This window comes from Bufo gargarizans, chromosome 2, assembly GCF_014858855.1.
Source record: "Bufo gargarizans isolate SCDJY-AF-19 chromosome 2, ASM1485885v1, whole genome shotgun sequence".
NCBI lineage: Eukaryota > Metazoa > Chordata > Amphibia > Anura > Bufonidae > Bufo > Bufo gargarizans.
The window spans coordinates 552,236,206-552,255,242 of NC_058081.1; positions in this window are offsets into that span (position 1 = coordinate 552,236,206).

A 19,037-nucleotide genomic window follows, 5' to 3' on the forward strand; every position below is an offset into this window, starting at 1 on the left:
TGCAGGATTTGAATGGTTTCCTACACGCTAAGATATAGCTGTAAATTTGCTTTGCAACAGCTGTGCTACATCCAAAGGAATGCAAAAATGAAGTTGGAGGTTGCCATGGAAAAGCATTCCAGCTCAGTGCATTGGGTTTAGTAAATGGTATTTTACTCTGGCCGCTGCTCCTGCACTGGAAAAATCCGCCACATCTTTGGTGACATTAATGCTAATCAGGGACAATCTCCAGATTCTATTCTCAGAGTATGCCAAGGCGGTGCACTGTACGCAATGAGGAGACAGAATGCAATTGACTACAGTACAGTCACAACCATCACAAAGCTGAACTGAAGAAATGCTACTCTGATAGGGTTACAGTTGAATTATTGTCAAAGTTAATAGTTCTCAAGATAATGATCATGGTTACTAAAAACCTTACGTTAACCCATGAAGCATTATGGAACCCATGAGGATTGCTCTGGTTGGCATCGTCTTATGCCTCCCACCCAGTTCAGATCCAGCAACACAGTCCTGAATTTCCTCAGGACACATATACAGTTGAATAGGAAGTCATCTCTCTGCTTCTTCACCATTCCCGTGCCATTGCTGGTGGTCCGATGCAGGCACTGTTACTGTGTGGGGACACAAAGATGACAGGGCGGGATTGGGCATATATAGACACTGGCCGTGGTTAGAGGCATAGCTTAGTACAAACAATTTACTGCTGATTTTGTAAACTGACCTAAAAAGGGATCGTGGAGCTGTTTGGGCCCATACCACCCTCCGCCCTTGCAGGCTACGAGAAAGTAAAGTGGGTTGGGGCAAAACATACTTCAACTCTAAGTATAAAGAGATGTGACTGAGCCAGTGTGAACCACCACCCCTGGAGTGTGCCCCATCTTTCCTCAATGTATCCATCAAGATCCATCCAATTGTCCAAGTTCCTTTAAATAAGTACCTAGGTATCTGTTAAAAGGGTTTTCCGTGATTTTTTAACTGATGATCATGTGGGTCTGATACCTGGAATCCCTGCCAATCAGATGTTTGAGCAGGCACCGCCGCTCGCAGTAGCGCCGTGGCCTTCTTGCAGCTTTGTCTAGGTCATGTGACATCACGTTCATCAGTCACACGGTCTAGGTGCAGCTTATTGAAGTAAATGGGGCTGATCTGAGATACCAAGCCGCTACACTATGTAGTGCGCTGTGCTTGGTAAGCAGGGAGAAGCTCGCGGTGCTACTGGAAGGGGAGGTGCTTTCTCAAACAGCTGATCAGTGGGGTTCCCAGGTGGGGTTCCACAGGATAGGTCATCAGTATAAAAGTTTTCGGAAAACCCTTTTAAGGTATATTTACTGACATGATGGCAGACTTATGAATGGAAGGAAAATAAGCTGTGGGTATTTAGCATTAAAGGGGTTATTCCATGATTAATGTAACATAGTAACATATAGCTTAAAAAATGAAAATCAGACATCATGTAGTACATGATAATCTCTAACACAGCCAGAACCAGCCCTGTACCTCACAAGGATCCAGAGAATTTCCCATTTATTGCACTGCTAGATTTATATCACGCTGGCAGCTCAGGGGGCGAGTCTTTTCTGCTACAGCTCATGGGACGTGTCTTTCCTCTGTAGCTCTCTCCCTATCACAGCTCAGGGGGCAGCTGAAGGATGAAACTGAGCATGTGCGGCCTTCTCAGTGTGTTGGAAAAAGAAATAAGAAAAAGAACAAACAACAGGTGGCGCTGTACAGATACATTTTATTGAATAACTCAGTGGCCATACAAAATTTTTAATTACATGCAAGTACAAAAGTATTCAGATCCAGGTCCTGGTTTGAAAAATGTAGAATATTTTTTATGGGACTACCCCCTTAAAGGGATATCCAGGACTATTAAATGCCCCCTATATGCCCATGCCCCTCACACTAAATATACTCACATGGCTCCCTGCGCTGTTCCTGGTCCCCGCACCACTGCTGCTGCTTCTCCCCGTGCGCGTATGAAAGCATCCGGTGTCAGAGGGGAGCCGCCAATGGCAGCGACGACGGGGATGAGCCTCCCTAGCATCACCTGCAATGCTACTAAGGCTCTTCCCGGTCTGTCATTGACTGCTCCAACCCCCTCCCCCCAACACCGGATGTTTTCATTCGCACACGGAGAGAAGCAGCAGCGGCAGTATGGGGACCAGGAGCAGAGAAGGGAGCGGATAGCCAGTTAAGTATATTCAATATGAGGGGCCTGGTCATATGGTTGGCCTTTAATAGTCTTAAATATCCCCTTTAAGGTTACTGATTCTATTTTCCAGCTTGTCCTAGCTAAATGTTAACTGTAACATGACTGGTATGAAAGGACAGTGCAATTTTTCTTATTGACATCTAAGGAGAAATGTCGCAAGCCCTGCTCTACAGACCTCTGGCTTCAAAAAGCTGCAAATACAGCTTTGTAACTTTAGGGCTTGTGCAAATATTTTGTAACATTTTGCAATTTTACTCTACTCCAGTTTTGAAAAGTGACAGAGAGTGGTCTATTGGCCTGTCGAGCTGATTAGAATTCTAACCTGCAACCTTTTTAAAAGTCGCAGAAATTTTTGCAATCTGAAGTAGAAAATGAAGTAGAAATCTCAGGACAAAAGTGTTAGACATAAAGACGATTTGATACATTTGGTGCCAAATTACAGCAATGCAGACTCCTGTAAAACTGACTCAAAACTTTACTTATGATACATCTCCTACATTCTCAATTTTCCAATTGGAGCATCTCCTACATTCTCAATTTTCCAATTGGAGCATCTCCTACATTCTCAATTTTCTAATTGGAGCTTAGAAAAATTATGAATCTGAATGATACTACTGAGAAATATTTTTACCCTTATATCAAATACTCCACAGGCTAATACATCTGTAGCTGAACTGTTTAAGTAGCTGATGGTTTCAGTAACTAGAATAGCACTCTTAAAGAACTTGTGCCTAAGAGTAGGGAATATGAAAAAAAAAAAAGCTTCACTCCTCCGCTGCTCTAATGCATCTGACATCAAGTACACAATTCACTTGAACACTGCAGCCAATCATTGGTCTCAACTAGAGATGAGCAAATTTCATGTTATGAAATTCATTCACGCTTCGTTTGGTGGTAAAAGCAGAATTGTGTTATGGATTCCATTACCACGGACCATAACGCAATTCTATAACGGAATGCATTACGGAATGCTTTTAGAGGCCTTCCGTTATTTATTCCGTCATAATAGAAGTCTATGGTCTGCAAAACTGATCCACCCCGTTTCCGTTATGCAGGAGAGGACTCCCCTGCATAACGGAAACGGAACGGATCCATTTTGCAGCCCATAGACTTCTATTATGACGGAATAAATAACGGAATGCCTCTAAAGGCATTCCGTTATGCATTCCATCATAGAATTGCGTTATGGTCCGTGGTAACGGAATCTATAACGCAAGTCTGCTTTTACCACCAAACAAAGCATGAGCGAATTTTAAAATATGAAATTCGCTCATCTCTAGTCTCAACAATCTAGTGTTGTACATGCAAGGGCTTCCATTGAAATGAGTGATTGGCTGCCGCAGTCATGCGACCAGCGAGGCCCACCAGAGTGGCAGAGAAGTGGACAGGTGTTAGTTATTTTTTGTATTTTATCACATAGGCTACTCTTTCCCACATTTTGGAAAATATAGAACAACTTGTAAACCTTCACTATTGACACTAGTAACATGGCCCGATCAAACTTGAACTACTGGGTAATATGATGTGCCCACTAAATGATCTCTGAAATTGAAAGGAATAACAGGGGAGGAAAAGGTGTGGCAGGTTACTCATCTATGTATTCCCTTCCTATAGGGCTGAACCATTTCACCTGGGTCTTTAGTTCATCAGTTCATAAAAGACAATAGGAATATGAATTTGCTTATTATTTCCTTAAAATTCAACATATTTGAGTCACAAGCCTGGTGACTTGACCTGCCAATGCAACCTAATAGGCATCAAATCCCAAGCTGGTTCTTAAATTTGGTAAAACATTTGCATGGCAGGCTCTAAGATGCCTCAGAGGCCTATACGCCTCTAAATATTTAAAGGGGTTGTCCCACAAAAAATATTCATCACTTTTTAAACCAGCACCTGGATCTGAATACTTTTGTAATTGCATGTAACTAAAATTCTGGTATAGCCACTGAGTTATTTAATAAATGTATCTGTAGAGTGCCACCTGCTGAGTGTTTTTTTTTATTTATTTCTCAGTCCACCACGCTGGGAGATCCTGAGCGGCAGCAGAGAGGACATGCCCCCTGAGCTGCCAACTTGATATGAACCTAGTGTCATAGTGTGGTTCACTGTTACACGGGTTGCCACATGTGCTCACTTTAGTTGCTCTGGCATACTGGCTGCAGGTTTCCTGTGTAGGCTGGTTGCCTTTGTTAACGTGCAGTAGCGGCGACCTGTGTTTGAACTGTTTCTTGTGTATGCAGGCTCCTCATGTCTATCCCAGTGTTTTCCTGACACTTGTGCAGTGCAGGCTGGCTGTGTGCACTCTGAGTACTAGCAGTGGGCGTTCCCCTTCTTGCTGCATAGTGTGATGCGTGCTGGCTGCGGCCCTGTGTGTGTTCGTCGGCCTGTGTATATGACACACAATTTTCCCTGTTTGTCTCAGTGCTTGTGGGGTCAATGTTTCTTTGTCTGGGTGTGGTTTGCTAGGTGGTCAGATGACCTCATTAACCTGCTATATTATCTTGGGAGCTGTTGGCTTGAGGTTTCAGTCTGTCTCCAGCTTTATTGGGTGCAGGTCCTACAACTGACGTGGGTTTTGTCATCTGCCCACTTTGTGTGGTCATCTAGTGAAACATCAAGGTCACCTTGTCTTTGTCTCATGCTTGGTCCCTGCTTGATGTTTCCTTGCATTCATGTTTCTGTCTCATGTTTCGCACATGGACTAACTCCGCATGGGGGACAAACACCTGTTAGGCTGGTTTCACATGGGCGTTGCGGATTACCCTGGGTTCACACCTGAGCGTTTCTTAAACGCGCGTTTTACGCTCGTATTTGTCGCACATTTTTATGCGCGTTTTTTGCAATAGTAAACACGCGTTTGACACGCGTTTGTGTGATTGACTGCAGTGTTGTCCAATGAGTCTATGGCCAAAACGCGCGACAAACGCCCCCAAAAAAGCTCAAGAACTTGTTTATGCGTCGGGCGTTTTACAGCGCGTTCAAAGTGTGAACCAGGGCCATAGGGAAGCATTGGTTTTCACGTGTTGAGCGTTTTACAGCGCGTTTGAACGCGCTGTAAAACGCTCAGGTGTGAACTTACCCTTAGGTCCGGATGCGTTCAGGATGCGGTCAGTGAAACTCGCACTATTTTGCAAGCAAATTCTGTCAGTTTTGTCAGATTGCGTTCAGGTGTTCAGTTTTTTCCGCGCGGGTGCAATGCGTTTTGATGCTTTTTTCACGCGCGTGATAAAAAACTGAAGGTTTACAAACAACATCTCCTAGCAATCATCAGTGAAAAACGCATTGCACCCGCACTTGCTTGCGGATGCAATGCGTTTTTCACGCAGCCCCATTCACTTCTTTGGGGCCAGGGCTGCGTGAGAAACGCAGAATATAGAACATGCTGCGATTTTCACGCAACGCAGAACTGATGCGTGAAAAACAACGCTCATGTGCACAGACCCATTGAAATTAATGGGTCAGGATTCAGTGCGGGTGCTATGCGTTCACGTCACGCATTGCACCCGCGCGGAAATCACGCTCGTGTGAAAGGGACCTTAGTCTATGTGTGCAGCTCTCACTAGGACCGCTATGTAGCAGTGCCCTCATAGGGTATACTCATCTGACAGTGACGTGTCTTGAGCAGCTCTGTCTGTTTGCTCATGGACTAACTCCGCAGGGGGAACAGGCATCTGCTAGTCTGGTTCTGTGTCTTGTTGTGCAGCTCTGTCTTTTCGCCCATGGACTAACTCCACATGAGGAACAGGCATCTGCTAGTCCGGTTCTGTGTCTTGTTGTGCAGCTCTGTCTTTTCGCCAATGGACTAACTCCACATGAGGAACAGGCATCTGCTAGTCTGGTTCTGTGTCTTTTCTTAAATCTTGCCTGAGCCATGTCCTATGTTCTGGTTCGGTTCCTGTTCATGTGCCTGGGTTCCAGTCTAGTCTCGTGTTTATCAGGAGGAACGCTGATGCTTGCTCCAACGCCAGTCTCTGCAGGTGAGTGGCCAAGTGCAGCAGGACCATCCTGGAGGTGCGACCTGGTGAGCCCTCAGCTAAGTTCACCCCCACCACTGGGCTCTGTGAATAACTGAGCTCAATTAGTCTCCGCTAGAGATGAGCGAATCGAATCTCACAAAGTGAAATTCGATCCGAATTTCAGGATAAATTCCATTCTCCCCAAAGCCAAATTTCCTCATGCTTTATGTTAGCAAATCGATTTAACCTGAAATAGTGTAAAAAAATTAAAAAATTCTTGCTTACCTCCTACGGGCCGCCAGTTGCCATCTTGATTGAAGATCTCGGCCGAAATCCTCGACGTCACCAAGTCAGCCGGAATGATGATGTAATCTCGCACCACGCAAGATTTTGCACCAGATCTTTAAGCAAGATGTTGGGGCTGGCCCGTCGCGAGCAAATGGAGGGGGTAAGTTTGATTGAATATTTTTTTTATGTTCATTTTGCACAGTTTTTACACTCAGATGCCGCGTATGAATACGGCATCTGAAGGGTACAATGAAGGGGGTGGCGCTATCGCAGCTCCCTGTTATTGCACCCGCTACTTACAAAATAATTTACTTCATGACGAAGTAATTCGTCACAAAGAAATTTTTTTATCAAACGTTTCATAAATTCGCTCGTCTCTAGTCTCCGCCCTCTGGGTTTGGCCCCAGGTCAAACCAGTGCAATTGGTGCAGTAGTATTATCTGCCACTGGTCCCTTACCTGCTGTTCCAGTTTCCTGCCATGTCTGTATCTCTGTTAATAAAGTATTAATTTCTGGTCCTTGCCTTGGTGTTATTTTGCCTGAGAGATGTTCTAGGAGTCCATATGACCCCTGGTAGAATATGACACCTAGAAGAGCAATTGAATAATCACTGGAGAGATTTCTGGAACCAAGTGAGGTACAGGGCTGGTTCTAGCTTTGTTAGAAAAAGATTATCATATATATATATATATATATATATATATACAGTACACACCAAAAGTTTGGACTCACCTTCTCATTCAAAGAGTTTTCTTTATTTTCATGACTATGAAAATTGTAGATTCACACTGAAGGCATCAAAACTATGAATTAACACATGTGGAATTATATACATAACAAAAAAGTGTGAAACAACTGAAAATATGTCATATTCTAGGTTCTTCAAAGTAGCCACCTTTTGCTTTGATGACTGCTTTGCACACTCTTGGCATTCTCTTGATGAGCTTACAGAGGTAGTCCCCTGAAATGGTTTTCACTTCACAGGTGTGCCCTGTCAGGTTTAATAAGTGGGATTTCTTGCCTTATAAATGGGGTTGGGACCATCAGTTGCGTTGTGGAGAAGTCAGGTGGATACACAGCTGATAGTCCTACTGAATAGACTGTTAGAATTTGTATTATGGCAAGAAAAAAGCAGCTAAGTAAAGAAAAACAAGTGGCCATCATTACGAAATGAAGGTCAGTCAGTCTGAAAAATTGGGAAAACTTTGAAAATGTCCCCAAGTGCAGTCACAAAAACCATCAAGCGCTACAAAGAAACTGGCTCACATGCGGACCGCCCCAAGAAAGGAAGACCAAGAGTCACCTCTGCTGCAGGGGATAAGTTCATCCGAGTCACGAGCCTCAGAAATCGCAGGTTAACAGAAGCTCAGATTCGAGACCAGGTCAATGCCACACAGAGTTTTAGCAGCAGACACATCTCTAGAACAACTGTTAAGAGGAGACTGTGTGAATCAGGCCTTCATGGTAGAATATCTGCTAGGAAACCACTGCTAAGGACAGGCAACAAGCAGAAGAGACTTGTTTGGGCTAAAGAACACAAGGAATGGACATTAGACCAGTGGAAATCTGTGCTTTGGTCTGATGAGTCCAAATTTGAGATCTTTGGTTCCAACCACCGTGTCTTTGTGCGACGCAGAAAAGTTGAACGGATGGACTCTACATGCCTGGTTCCCACCGTGAAGCATGGAGGAGGAGGTGTGATGGTGTGGGGGTGCTTTGCTGGTGACACTGTTGGGGATTTATTTAAAATTGAAGGCATACTGAACCAGCATGGCTACCACAGCATTTTGCAGCGGCATGCTATTCCATCCGGTTTGCGTTTAGTTGGACCATCATTTATTTTTCAACAGGACAATGACCCCAAACACCCCTCCAGGCTGTGTAAGAGCTATTTGAACATGAAGGAGAGTGATGGGGTGCTGAGCCAGATGACCTGGCCTCCACAGTCACCGGACCTGAACCCAATCGAGATGGTTTGGGGTGAGCTGGACTGCAGCGTGAAGACAAAAATGCCAACAAGTGCTAAGCATCTCTGGGAACTCCTTCAAGACTGTTGGAAGACCATTTCAGGTGACTACCTCGTGAAGCTCATCAAGAGAATGCCAAGAGTGTGCAAAGCAGTAATCAAAGCAAAAGGTGGCTACTTTGAAGAACCTAGAATATGACATATTTTCAGTTGTTTCACACTTTTTGGTTATGTATATAATTCCACATGTGTTAATTCATAGTTTTGATGCCTTCAGTGTGAATCTACAATTTTCATAGTCATGAAAATAAAGAAAACTCTTTGAATGAGAAGGTGTGTCCAAACTTTTGGTCTGTACTGTATATATATATATATATATATATATATATTAAATTAACCATACTTTGTGTATAGAATCTGTCTTGGAATAAGGCTAGGCTGTAACTGCAGTATCATTCTAACTTTTCCAAATACAGGGAGATTTATAAATACTGTTGCGAGTTATCACGGTATTATCTCCAGAGAACTGAGTACAGTTCCAGGTTGATTTTATATATATAGATAGATAGATAGATAGATAGATAGATAGATAGATAAAATGAAACAATAGGTAAATTTGATTTGAGTTTAATTTGATTTATATTTATGTTAAGAAAACTCTTTGAATGAGAAGGTGTGTCCAAACTTTTGGTCTGTACTGTGTATATATATATGTATGCTTGAGAAAGGCTCAGGATTTTGAGCCGAAACGTCGCCTCTTGTGCCACTGTGGCTGAATAAAAATTTTTGAATATATTTCTCTACTGGATGTGCTGTCCATTTCTACATACAAATGTTGGGTAAGCAGTGATAACCCTGGACATAGCACCCGCTATACTGTTGTGTTTTGGTGCTGCCACATTTTTCCATTTTTTTAATATATATATATATATATATATATACAGTGTATACATATATAATGTCTGACTCCCATTTTTTACATTAATCATTTGAGAACCCCTTTAAAGGGAACCTTTCAGAATGAAAATTCAATCTAATATATGCAAGCAGAATGTTATAGAGAGAAGGAGCTGAGCAGATTGCTATACAGTTTTTTGGGGGAGGAAAGTATAATTTGTCCTTTATTGATCTAAAACTGATCATTCTGGGTTCGGAGTCCAACCCCATTTGGTGATCCTTTGTTGTATGACTGTACATACAGAGATACAAGTTATGATGAATATTTTCCAACAAAAATATATATCAAACTGCTTAGCTCCTCCTGCAATATAAGATGCTGACTATAGATTCCACTGCATTTGACAGGTTCCCTTTAAGAGATATTTACCAGGGGTCATTTTGTCTGCTATTATAGGGTCTTTTTTTTCTGTAACTCAATCTAATCTGAGACTAATGATAGATCATTTTGTGTCGAGAAACAAATACACACAATTTTATCTGGTATTTTCTCTGTCCTTTATAGAGTCACACTTAAATTGCCCTTTACCAAACCTGTTCAATTATTCATCTCCAGCTTCAGACACATTTGACCTGCGTGGCTCGGACTTTTTAATTAACACAATTTTCCTCTATTAGGATTGTAGGTTAACACTATAGACTCTACTACTTAGAATTACAATCTGCACATGTCTTGGAGATCCTCACTTGCACTCTTATCATTATTCATCTGCTGGATAATCTTGTTAAAAAGACCTTAAATTCAGCAGTATTTTATTGTCCTTGGTTTGATAGTGAAGGCAAGTCAAGGATTACTGAATATGGTAATATTAGAAGTACAGCGGCAACACTGGAGAGCATGGAGTGTCATCAGGAAATATACTGTTTAGCCTTGAAATGACTAGGTTTAGATCTGCTTTATTACATCCATTCATTAGCTTCTAAATGGATATTTCCATAGACCTTGTCTATTTCATTCATCACGTTCTTGTTTGCCTGTAGTTCCACATGAGGATCTATCAATAAAGCCATTAGATAGAACAGTCTTCCTGTAACGATGAAATACATACAGTATTAAAAAAAAAAAACTTAAATTCATTGTTATATATTTGGGCTATAGTGCAATGGGGTTGTCCAGGCTTCAACCACAATTTTATCTAGGGTGAAGAAAGTGCTGTACCTAAATAAAAAAATAATTCACCAAAATCACTGCACTCACCTGCTCCTCGTTGCTTTGTTCCAGTGCCAAGTATCCAGCCCGGTTCCTTCCTGTCCAGGAGTGGATCACCTAGGGATCAAGCAAAATCATAGGTACAGACTGAAGTCAGGGCAGGCAATATTTGTTCAATCCAATAAACAGTCGAAGGTCAGGGCAGGTAGCTCAGGGTCTCAGAAATGAGATCAGGCACAGGTCATGTCAGTCAGAAAAAGGTCAAATCCAAAGAACAGGCAGAGGTCGGTACATAGGCAGATGGAAGTAGAAACAGCACACCTTTGCAGGACAATAGTGAACTATAACCTATTGCTCAGGTATCTTCCCACAGGAGAAGCTGCCTTAAGGACGGAAGGTGGCCAGCCATTAGCTGGTGAAGATAAGAGTGCACACCTGCTGACCCTTTAAGAAACAGAGGGCATGTCTGTGTCCTACAGACAGAGAAAGGAGGACCTAGCCATCATGAAACAGACTGCAGCCTGGGTGGAGAATAGAGCTACTCTGGTGGCCAGGCCCACCAGGAAGGAGGGGAGAGAGGATGAAGGGTCTGCCCCGCTGGAACTCGCAGTGATGGAGTGGTTGAACAGAGCGGTGTTTGTCACAACAGGCCACCACTGTAACAAACAGATACCATATGAAAAATATAACTTTAAACAGGTAATATAAGAAGTAGGGAAAACCACTGACAGTTATGTGACAAGGTGAAGATACACTATATGGAGAACCGTATTGGGACACAGATCTTACTCATTGACATCCAGAGTTTTATTTAGTCTCATTGCCACATAATATATTGTGTATAAAATCCAGCCTCTTGCCATGCAGCCTGCCTTTACAAACATTTGTGAAAGAATGGGTCATTCTAAAGAGATCACTGAATTCCAGCTTGGTACTGTAATAGGATGCCACCGTTGCAGCAAGTCAGTTTGTGAAACCTTCTAGATATTCCATCATCAACTGTGAGTGGTATTATTAGAAAGTAAAAGCCTTCAAGAATCACACCAACTAAGTCATGTGGCAGACCATGTAAAGTTATAGAGCGCTGTCGCAGAGTGTTAAAAGTCACCAACGCTTTGCTGACTCAATAACTGCAGAGATCCCAAACCTCGTCTGGCATTAACATCAGCACAAAATTTGTGCACCATAGCATGGGTTTCCATAGCCGAGCAGCTGTACGCAAGCCTTACATGACCAGGCACAATGTCAGGAGTCTAATGAAGTGGTGTAAAGCACACCACCAATGGACTCAAACATATTCTGTTGAGTGACAACTAGTGTTGATCGAGCACCTTAGTGATCAGGTGCTTGGGCCGAACACATCGGGATGCTCGGGTGCTCTACCAAGCACCCGAGCACAATGGAAGTCAATGGGAGAACCCGAGCATTAAACCAGCAACCCCCTGCTCTGAAGAGGGGAGGGTGCCTGGTTGATAGGAAAAGGTCAGAAATTGATGGAAACACCACCGAAATGGTTCGGGAACAGCATGGGGAGGATGTCTGGATGCATTTTGGACTCCCAGGTCGCTGGTAGGAACGATGTTGTCCGAGTAGTACGCCACTTTTACAGACTGACAATAATACTCACAAAAACGAAGATAAAATCAATTTTAGAGGAAAAATTCTTAGGAAACATACTTTCCTGTATATTTACTTGTATATAAAGTGCAAGTGCTATCAAAAATTACAAGGAAGAGGCACTCCGATACAACCTGTGTATCACATAAAGGGGGGCCTCATTCACATTGTGGTACAATCGTTCAGGTAGTGGGACTCGTACACTCATAAAGCCTATGCACTAAGGAAAAGGGCTGCCAATAATTACAAGAAACCGGCACTACAATACACCCTTTGTCACACATAAAGGAGAGCATCATACACAGCTTTGAAAAATTATGATTGATGGCCTGCTGGTGAACTTAAAAACATTTGGAGAAAGGGCCTGCTGATTTGACCATCTAAAACATTATGGGCGAGGGCCGGCTGCCGTTTTGGTGCCTCTAGATAACCTGGGCCTGATCGCACGTCCCTGTGATGGCGACGATCCATTCGGATGGCTACCCTATCAACCTTCGATGTTATTTTCAGCGCCAACCACGGTGACCACGGGTAGCAGGGAATCAGGGTTTGTGGGAGCCTGAGAAACAGCTACGGCTACCACTTCCAAGCAAGGCAGCATGCGCACAAATTACCTATTAGGTATAATTAGGTAAGGGCCTGCAGGTGAGCTGGCCCTCTAAAAGATTGTAGGTGAGTGCCTGCTGGTGAACTAACCCTCTAAAGATTGTAGGTGAGGGCCTGCAGGTGAGCTGACCCTCTAAAACATTATATGCGAGAGCCTGCAGGTGAGCTGACCATGTAAAAGATTGTAGGTGAGGGCCTGCAGGTTAGCTGACCCTGTAAAAGATTGTAGGTGAGGGCCTGCTGGTGAGCTGACCCTCTAAAGAATTATATGCGAGGGCCTGCTGCTGAGCTGACCCTTTAAAACATTATAGTTGAGGGTCTGCTGCTGAGCTGACCATTTAAAAAGTTTACAGTGTTCAAAGCAAGCCTGGTTGCCTGAATTCTTCAGCTAGGAATAATGGAATAGGACTCCAGTTCTATTTTGTTGGTTTTCGGAACTGGGGCCATAATTAAGAGGGACAGCTAGGGGCATCTGTATTGCGCTGCTAGAGGTGAAATTCTTGGACCGGCGCAAGATGAACCAAAACGAAAGCATTTGCCAAGAATGTTTTCATTAATCCCCCTGGCCTTTTTAGTTTCAGCAATCCCCATTGCCCGCCCACAGCAAAGTCTTCAGTCTTAGTACCCTGGGTGCCACTGCTGAGGCTGAGTACCCTGATGCCAGGGCTGCGCCCACAGGTGCCAGGTGAGGTCTCCTAACTGCAGGGTTTCGGAGCATCCTCCTCCCAGAGTCGCCGCGTCTTCGGGCAGTGAGTACGTGATGCTGGATGAGGAGCATGCTGCCAGCCGCCCACCGCCAGCCACGCTGCCATGCCAATGATGCCATGCACACACATGCACTCACTACATGGATGCCGTGCACACGTTCAGTCCTGGGCTGCGGGGAAGGCATGTCCGCCCCTCCCCAGGCTGCGTGTGACGTCACCGTCTCTCAGCCTCAGCAGTGCAGCGACAGCCCAGCCGCAGCCCGCGAGTTACCCGGGCGGCGGGCCGGCAGAATGGGGAGAAAGTAGTGCGATCAGAAGCCCTCTCTCTCACTAAAGTATATTTTCCTGGATCCGCCAATGGTCTGATGGATAAGTCTGGGTTTGGTGAATGCCAGGAGAATGCCTGACTGCATTGTGCCAACTGCAAAGTTTACTGTGGAGGTTGGATAAAGTTATGGGGTTGTTATTCAGGGATTGGCCTAGTTCCCTTAGTTCCAGTGAAGGGAAATCTTAATACTGCAGCATACCAATACATTTTGGACAACTGTATGCTTCCAACTTTGTGGGGACAGTTTGGGGAAGGCCTTTTTCTGTTTAAGCAATACTGTGCCCTAGTGCACAAAGCAAGGTCAATAAAGATATGGCTGGAGTTTGGTGAGGAAGAACTTGACTGCCTGCACAGATGCCTAACCTCAACCCCGTATAACTCCTTTGGGTTAAACTAGAATGGAGACTCTGAGCGAGGTCCTCTCATCCAATATCAGTGTCTGACCTCACAAAGTGTCTGAATTTACAAATGCCCTTCTGAATAACTGAGCAAAATTCCAACAGACATACTCCAAAATATTGTATAAAGTCTTCCAAAAAGAGTGGAAGCTGCTTTAGCTGTAAATGGGTGACCAATTCCATTTTAATGCCTATGTATTTAGAATGGGATGGGATTTACCATAAGCCCCTGTAGGTGTAATGTGCAAGTGTCCCAACCCTTTTTTCCATATATTGTATCTTCCAAAGTCTTGTGATTTTGGTGCTGTAATAGAGAAAATGATCAGAGATCAGGTTATAGAGAAATGCACCTCTTTGCATCTCAGAAGGACATTACTGAGAGAACTTAATCTCACTCTTTCAAGTTTGCAAAATATTGCAAGAATCATTGAACTGCATAAGCTACAGGATTTGCATTTTAAAGTAAAGAATCTAAATCTGTCTCCAAACCTACCTATTATAATAGGAACAGAAGGACTACAAAAGCACAATTTCCAAAGAGAGCTACCCCTGCAATCTTGCAGAGTGGGGCACATGGGTCAGGACTGCACTGTGGTACAAAATAAAATGTAACCATTCTTGGGGAAAAATAGCTCATTTTGCAGGTGTAAGAAATAGCCGGACTGGGGGCGTAGCCTGGGGGGAGGCTAACATGACGGGGGGTGGGTTTAGCAAGCCCCGGGGGATTGGGATTGGCCAGTTCAATTTGGGGGATGGAACTCCGGGGGTTAAGTAGCCAGGGCTGGAGGAGACTGGTGGCCATTTTGGGGTGCAGTGGAAACTCCCGCCCGCCCGCCCCTTTATTTTCTTCCTTTTAGGAGTGTCCGATGCCGGGTACGGAATAGGAAGATTCGGAGGAGTGCGGTGGGTGTCGGTGGGGTATACAATTGTCACGGCGGCTGTGGCGGTGGGAGGTCCTTGAAGTTGGTGAGATTCTAAAGGATGAGGATGGGAGGGCTCCACGGTTTGGGGTGGACTCCCATAGTTGGTGGTCGGTTGTGGATAATTTTGGGGGCTGGGCCATCAGGGGTGCCTCCGAGCTGGCGTTTAACGGCTGGTGGCAAGGCGGCTCAACCTGGTAACAAACTTATGCTGTTTGGGGCTTCCAGGACCTCCCCCGTTGGGATTCAGGAATATGTTACAGTTTGGGATTAAAAGGTTATTTATTATATGTATTTATGTAATAAAATTGCTGCTGTGGCCAATTTAATCCAAGCCAGGTGTCAGTGTTTTATTGGGAGTGGGCCGAGCCCGGGGTAAGGGCTGGGCCGGGGTGGTGGGGGTGGCTTGGGTTGGTAGTAGGTAAATGGGGAGCGAGCGGTATATAACCCATACCCCCGTCATGCAAAAGCGAAACCTCAGAAAATCAAGGTAAAAGCAAGATAATTGCGCAAATAGGGAATGTACAAGTAAATCCTTTGGTTGCAGATACAGAGACTGTATCAGATTCACTGTGGCTACCAGCGACCTGTCTTAGAATGTTAGTGCAGTGTCCTGAAACACACTGCCTAATACTGTGATTATGCTTCATGTAAATTGTGCTTATATATGAGTTCCAATAAAGTTTCATAGGGAGGCAGAGGTTCTACCAAGCCTCCCAGGGCTAACATCGCCCTGCACAAAGTACAGAGGAGAAGGAGGTCGTAATTGTGATGTCTGAGGACAAAGCTGCACCTCAGCAGCCATCTTGGAGAGTTACAAAAACTCCAAAGTTAGTTCCATGTACCAGCCCATAGAAGGGAAATATTACAGATAACCAGGCAACTCAGAGAGGGAGTGAGAATATTGGCAAGATTGAAAGATTGATGTCACAGAAAACTGCCCCTTATGCAACTTCTGGGAACTAATCTGAACCATTGTAAAAGCTTCCTTGCTGTAAATGACTTTTGCATACACTGATAACCTTTGGATCAGCTTCAGTAAAGTACTGGGAGTTTGTTAAGAAACTTGGTCTTCTTATTCCACATCATCTCCTAATTGCACCTCACGGTGCTGGCTTCACGAGCACAGGGGCCCAGCCACTAATGCACCCTAAGCATACCCATTACCATCAATGGCACCTCTACTTCCATCTGGCTGGTGTTCCCTGCAATAGAGAGTGCCCCCGGACGATTTAGTGATGTCTTCCTCATCACTGCATGCTGACCCAGGGAGCTACAAAACCGTGAGTTCGACTACTACCCCCATCAGCCCACCGTGCACTCACATAATGCCCCTGTGGTCCGGTCCCCTGCATTAGGACCATTTCATGACGAAAAGCAATGAAGGCAACGCATAGTTCCTTTCATTGTATTTCTCAGTACATATTAAATACACCTGGTAATCTTACCTGCTGATAAGCGTCTTGATCCAACTGGAATTTTCTGGTCTTGGCATGAGACAGAAAAACTTGAATCCAGATTGGTGGACAGCTTAACAGACATCAGGAGGAACCTATAAAAGAAAGGAAAAAATGGTTAGTGCATATTCCCGTACTTACCCAAGATAAAAACAGTTCTGTCACATCAGTCTTCCGATGAAGAAACTTCTTAAGCAGCTTATCTACAAAGCAGAATCAATGGGGGCAAAGAATGACTGAGAAAATGTCTTACAGATGATCCACACATGGAGGATGCGGTTCCTGGATCATATAATTTAGTCTTCAGCGCAGGGAAGAGCGCGACCCCTATACAGGCGTCATTGGTGCGCACATGCAAAGTTATGCATTAGGAAATAGCCTATCCAAGAAGAGAAATAGGAATGACAGGATCGTATCTGCGCCGCAATCGCCCTCAGAAAAGAGAAGAAGAACTGAAAAATAGAAGAGAGAAGAAAGTTCAGGAAGAAAAGGCATCTTAAAGAATTAAGAGGGCTTGGACGTTGGGAGCAACAGTCGAAGGACGATACGCGCTGCAACCAATGGACCGCATCGGGATGGTGAGTAACCCGTTACTGACACAAGTTAGGGTGGCTGCATTTCGCAACGCACTTTCATAGGGAGGAAACATATATTTCAGAAGAGAAAATCCAACTATTTAATGAAGTTATACAATTCATGTCACATAAAAACACTGACAATGCAGATATAACTGGGATATGGTCAGGACATAGACAAGATTCACAGAGGATGGTAGAACCTATGATATCACCTGCCATCAGCCATACAGTTATGGAAAATACCAATAGTAAAACACACAATATTATACCGAACCTTGAACTTGGTTCAGGGATAAAAGAAAGCTGTGTAAAAAAGGCTATGGCATGCCAGATCTCCCCCTTGGGTTATCATTTATCACTAAATGTTAAAGAAAAAATACGGAAGAAAGAATATGTCGATATTTTTTTTTAATTTCCTTCTTCAAGAGAACTGATAAAATATGATAAAAAAGAAGACAAAAAGAACGTATACATAACAAATCCTTTCTCAATTGGATTCAGGAATTTTTAATTTATGCTGCAGTCTTAGGAGAAAAACACCCTGAGCTATGAAGTAACTTATATACTTTTAGTGGTTCTGCCTGGTATCTGTACGATGAACTGTTAAGACAAAGATTAGCAGTATATCCCAACTTACAATGGGGCATAAAGGATGTGGGGCTATGGTTAAACCTCCTGTTATCCCCAAAGAAATGTGCCACTTTATCCATACGAAAACACTACACAGAATACAAAACGAGGACTCAGTTTTGCATTTAACGACAACCAATACAAGCAGTTGTCGAATTGTAAATACAGACATGAATGCTCATTTTGCAACGGTTCCCATCCAGTATTTAAATGCTTAAAAAAACTGGGAATGTCAGCTAACCTCAATATCTCAAAAGAATTTATTTAAAAAAGCGTTGACCCCAGTGAGAATACAAAAATGTATCCCTTGGCTAAACTGCTATACAAACACAATGATAGCTAATCTTTTAATTGAAGGCTTTATATACGGATTTCTAATACCTGAATATCTAGGATCCGGTTGTAAGTGGGTTGTAAATCTTAAATGTGTGAATAAAAAAATAGCGATAGTTAGAGAAAAAATACAGAAAGAAATTGATTCTGGTAGAGTAGCAGGTCCATTTAATAGATTAATCCACCATCTGTCATACCCAAATATAATTCACTGATTGATGAAATTGATAAAAAGAAAGTTTCGGTCTCATATGCCTCAGTACTAGTGTTGGGCGGGCATGCTCAGCTCGGCCCGAGCATCGCTATGCTCAGCCAAACATCGAGTCAGTGTATTTAGCCTCTATTTCTGAAAAGTTTCTGGTGGGATTCAAACTCGCAGCCTTCTACATTACAGCCCAGAATGTTAACCACTACACTATACAGTGGTTAAGATTCTAGGCTGTAATGTAGAAGGTTGTGAGTTTGTATCCCACCAGAAACTTTTCAGAAATAGAGGCTAAATTAGATTTAAATACACTGAGTGTCCCCAAGCACTGACTCCATATATGGACATAGCTATATACAGAGTCAGAGCAGGGACTCCTAAGCTTAACTAGAGTCCCGACACCCTCCCCTCTTCAGAGCAGGAGGTGCCTGGTTAAATGTTCGGGTTCTTCCATTGTGCTCCGGTGCTCTGTAGTTTGGTGCTCGACCAACACTACTCAGTACTCCTTAAAGATGCTGGTCCTAAAGCTCTACTAGCCAAAACTGACATCAAATTGGATTTCTGTCTACTCCCTATACATCCTCCAGGTTACAATTCATTGAAAGATTTGAGATTTGAATGTAATTATTATTTCAATTAAACTCTCCCGATGGGTTTTACCATGTCATGTTTTTATTTTAAGGCGTTTGTCTCTTTTTTACAGTGGGAAGTCGAACGTCATTC